Source organism: Schistocerca serialis, unplaced genomic scaffold (assembly GCF_023864345.2).
Source record: "Schistocerca serialis cubense isolate TAMUIC-IGC-003099 unplaced genomic scaffold, iqSchSeri2.2 HiC_scaffold_1194, whole genome shotgun sequence".
NCBI classification, from domain to species: domain Eukaryota; kingdom Metazoa; phylum Arthropoda; class Insecta; order Orthoptera; family Acrididae; genus Schistocerca; species Schistocerca serialis.
Window position 1 is genome coordinate 27,501 of NW_026047397.1, and position 5,000 is coordinate 32,500.

The 5,000-nt window shown below is 54.1% G+C and overlaps 1 non-coding gene across 1 annotated transcript in view; it reads left to right on the top strand.

Moving 5' to 3' along the window:
* Positions 1-4,440: 4,440 nt before the first annotated feature.
* The window catches only part of LOC126434731 (small subunit ribosomal RNA), a 1,910-nt gene continuing 1,350 nt past the window's right edge, over positions 4,441-5,000 (top strand). Inside the window, exon 1 of the ribosomal RNA XR_007579444.1 lies at positions 4,441-5,000. This exon is cut by the window's right edge and continues 1,350 nt beyond it. This is a non-coding gene — a ribosomal RNA (small subunit ribosomal RNA).

The window sequence follows — 5,000 nt, forward strand, 5'->3', positions numbered from 1 at the left end:
CAATACCTCCATCTATGCGAATCTGACAACACTACGTCCGCCATGTCGAGCGCACCACAAAACACAGCGCCATCTGTAGGTCTCCCGCGGCATGACGTCCTGCAACGACGATACCGCCATCTATGAGACGCCAAGCCGACTAAGACAGCGATGGGCCCACAGTGCCCATCTTTCGACCCCACCCACAAAGCCTGCGTCCTCTGTCGACCACAGCACCCCAACGCCAGCGCCTCTGCCGCACGAAATCGTCGACCGGCAATCACTCCACCGGCGCCCCACCCTAACCGCCCAACTCGCAACTCCAGCGGATGAACGGCGGACTTTTCCCGCAGTCGCAATGTGCAATCCACCCCTATAACTTGCGTTTCATGAAGAGTTATGTCCAATATGCGACATTCCCGCTGTCCCTATACATGAGCTGCGAGCTGTACCAGTTACGAGCTAGAGACGCGATCGCGTTGCTCTCTGTACGAATGCCGATGCTGAGCGGTCAGCTAGGAGGCGCTCCATCCATGTCGGTACCGGTGGGCGTTGCACTCGCAGTCGCAAAAACGTACGGCAAGTATATTACTCGGAAGAGTTTATGACAGTCCAAGCCCCCCTGCGTGGGGAGCGTCTTTCTAGGCCATGACCCACCGGAAGGGCGCAGCGTCCCCCACCCCAGACATGTGACGTCACACTATCGGTATTGACGACTCGACTCATTGCTTATAATCATTTGCCATACACCGGTGGAAGCTGCCGAGACGAGTAGCTACATAGCGCGCTCGCCGTGTCACTAATGTACAGAGATACAACAGTTTCGACTGGAACCGGATTAAACGTATACACGGCGCTGATTAGTAATACATAGACCCATCAGAATACAGATAATATATACAACTGTCCGTATACATGCTGAAAGACTCTGCTCACAATCACAACCACACGGCAGCCACACACTCTTATCACGCACTACTCTCCGCCTGTAACACGCACACAGACAATATGTAAGCACCAGCATGGAACAACACCCAGTGCATCCTCTCCGCCACATGAGACAATCCACACTGTCATAACCAGACTGGGAGGTCCACTCAGAAAACGGAATATCCCACCCCCCCGACAACCACCATTGCTCAGCTAAGCCACCAACACCCACACATGTCCTACACAGGGGTGCACCCAACATCACAATACTGCCTCCTCTCACAGCACACAAACAATGGCAGGAATGAAAGACACAGGTCTGCCACAAGCATGGAATCGGAGCGCCGCCTGTCATGAGCCAAAGGTGCATCCTGACGTGGCAAATCAGATGATGCCGCAGGCATCCACTTACTATAATCACAATCAACAAACCGACCGGCCGCCCCCCCCCCCCCCCCCCCCCATTACACCTTTCCATACAACAATGTGTACCTTAACCTAAACTATACTGTACCTTAACCTAAACTATACTGTACCTTAACCTAAACTATACTGTACCTTAACCTAAACTATACTGTACCTTAACCTAAACTATACTGTACCTTAACCTAAACTATACTGTACCTTAACCTAAACTATACTGTACCTTAACCTAACCTATACGGTACCTCAACCTAACCTATATTGTGCCTCAACCTAACCTATGTTGCGCCTTAACCTAACCTATGTTGCGCCTTAACCTAACCTATGTTGCGCCTTAACCTAACCTATGTTGCGCCTTAACCTAACCTATGTTGCGCCTTAACCTAACCTATGTTGCGCCTTAACCTAACCTATGTTGCGCCTTAACCTAACCTATGTTGCGCCTTAACCTAACCTATGTTGCGCCTTAACCTAACCTATGTTGCGCCTTAACCTAACCTATGTTGCGCCTTAACCTAACCTATGTTGCGCCTTAACCTAACCTATGTTGCGCCTTAACCTAACCTATGTTGCGCCTTAACCTAACCTATGTTGCGCCTTAACCTAACCTATGTTGCGCCTTAACCTAACCTATGTTGCGCCTTAACCTAACCTATGTTGCGCCTTAACCTAACCTATGTTGCGCCTTAACCTAACCTATGTTGCGCCTTAACCTAACCTATGTTGCGCCTTAACCTAACCTATGTTGCGCCTTAACCTAACCTATGTTGCGCCTTAACCCAACCTATGTTGCGCCTTAACCCAACCTATGTTGCGCCTTAACCCAACCTATGTTGCGCCTTAACCCAACCTATGTTGCGCCTTAACCCAACCTATGTTGCGCCTTAACCCAACCTATGTTGCGCCTTAACCCAACCTATGTTGCGCCTTAACCCAACCTATGTTGCGCCTTAACCCAACCTATGTTGGGCCTTAACCCAACCTATGTTGGGCCTTAACCCAACACACGTTGGGCCTTAACCCAACACACGTTGGGCCTTAACCCAACACACGTTGGGCCTTAACCCAACACACGTTGGGCCTTAACCCAACACACGTTGGGCCTTAACCCAACACTCGTTGGGCCTAGCCCAACACACGTTGGGCCTTAACCCAACACACGTTGGGCCTTAACCCAACACACGTTGGGCCTTAACCCAACACACGTTGGGCCTTAACCCAACACACGTTGGGCCTTAACCCAACACACGTTGGGCCTTAACCCAACACACGTTGGGCCTTAACCCAACACACGTTGGGCCTTAACCCAACACACGTTGGGCCTTAACCCAACACACGTTGGGCCTTAACCCAACACACGTTGGGCCTTAACCCAACACACGTTGGGCCTTAACCTGCTCTGTAATTGTCATACGACGCGTTAAATTAGTGTAGTGTTGCCTAACTGCAACCCCCGCAATATAGTTTGCTACTCGCACTGCCCGGTCCCCAGTGTATCGCTTCATGTTAAACACCTTGCAGCTATACACTGTAATGTGGATGGCAGCAGGACGTACATGCTCAATGCCCTTTGCAGTTGTTCATTGGCATTTGCAGTTGTTCATTGGCATTCGCATGGCGAAGCACTTAGCCTACGCTGTGGTACGGCCTGTGTCAACTGTCCGCTGATGTTGTACGTCCAAATCACACACTGTACTGCACATTGGTCCTCATGTACTGAATGATACATCGTGGTACATGTGACCGTACAACGACTGCGCCAACAACGGCGAACCATGCGGTCCAAATGTTGTGCACTCAGCTACGTGTCGTCTCCCTATAAGAGCTGGATTGCAGTGTGGTATGCCCTGGATGGCGATCAGCATGAGCCGTCTGTTGATGTAGTGGCGCGTGTTGTCAGACGTAGTCGTCTCTTCTCACACACCGTGATAGCATGGTGCACTGCGTTCCACATCTGCGACATGCGACAGAGGCCGGTTGACAGTCGTTCGCGCAATGGACATCGCATACGTACGGGGGCCACCTTCCACGTGTTCGCGAAGCGTGCACATGTTGTTGCGTGTATGTGGGCAGACATAGTGTGTCGTGACACCTGACACAGGCATGCAACAATCGTTGAATTTGCAAATGGCGATGGACGCCTACGTTTGCTGGTGACGTTACGCAAATGAACAACTGGTAAACCGTTGTGGTGCGGTTGTTCTCGCTAGAGGTGAATCAGTGATGGCGACGATCGGTTGAGCTACCAACCGGTTGTTCCAGCGATACCCACCATGCCCACGAACGTGAATGGCATCTGGGTGTGAAGCGATACGCGGCGGTGGCTGGGTGGGACCGTCCCCGGCCGGTGAGGGGGGGCCTCCCGGCGTGCTGGCCGCGCGGTGCGTGGGCGCACGCGCTACAGCCGGCTGGTGGGGGCGGCCAGTGGCAGGCGCGCCGGCCGACGGAGGCGGCAGGCGGCGCAGCTGCGCGCCGGCGCACCCTGCACGCGGCGCCGTGCGGCCAAAGTAGGTCCTCGCGGGCCCGGTGCGAAGCGCGGTGGACATCTGCAGTGTGCTGGTCCGATTGAGGACTGTGTGCGCTGAGGATGCGCCGCCGCCCGGCGCTCGGCGCCGCGACGCCGTCTGCTGCTCGGTCGCCTCTGCGGTTCTCGCAGGTGGTTTGTATCGCAGCTGTGCGGACGTGTTGGCGCGTGCGCTGTGCTGGGAGAGTTCGCTTCGGCACCCAAGTGGGGCTTTTGTCCTTCTGTGGCGCTGGCGTTGGAGCTGCCGGTCACCGTAGGTGGCGCGTGTTGTCTCCCGCCGGCAATGCCACGACAGCACGCTCCCGGGCCTCTGTCGGCAGCGGCAAGCTCAGTTGGGAGCACGGGTGGTCGCACCTAAAGCGTCTACTCGCCAAACCCCGGGCGATTGCGCCTCTCTCGAACCCGACCAAGTACTTAGGACGGCGCTGCGCGCCGCCGGGACCTGAGAGGGTTTCGAGGTGTATGGTGCAGGGGAGCTCAGCCTCCTCCTGTTTGCAGAATAATTGAGCGGACGCTTGCGTGTTCGCGCGGGCCCCCGGGACACACTCCCGGGCGGCCGGCTGCTCAGCTCTAGTTGACGCAGCTCCCTGGTTGATCCTGCCAGTAGTCATATGCTTGTCTCAAAGATTAAGCCATGCATGTCTCAGTACAAGCCGCATTAAGGTGAAACCGCGAATGGCTCATTAAATCAGTTATGGTTCCTTAGATCGTACCCACGTTACTTGGATAACTGTGGTAATTCTAGAGCTAATACATGCAAACAGAGTCCCGACCAGAGATGGAAGGGACGCTTTTATTAGATCAAAACCAATCGGTCGGCTCGTCCGGTCCGTTTGCCTTGGTGACTCTGAATAACTTTGGGCTGATCGCACGGTCCTCGTACCGGCGACGCATCTTTCAAATGTCTGCCTTATCAACTGTCGATGGTAGGTTCTGCGCCTACCATGGTTGTAACGGGTAACGGGGAATCAGGGTTCGATTCCGGAGAGGGAGCCTGAGAAACGGCTACCACATCCAAGGAAGGCAGCAGGCGCGCAAATTACCCACTCCCGGCACGGGGAGGTAGTGACGAAAAATAACGATACGGGACTCATCCGAGGCCCCGTAATCGGAATGAGTACACTTTAAATCCTTTAACGAGTAT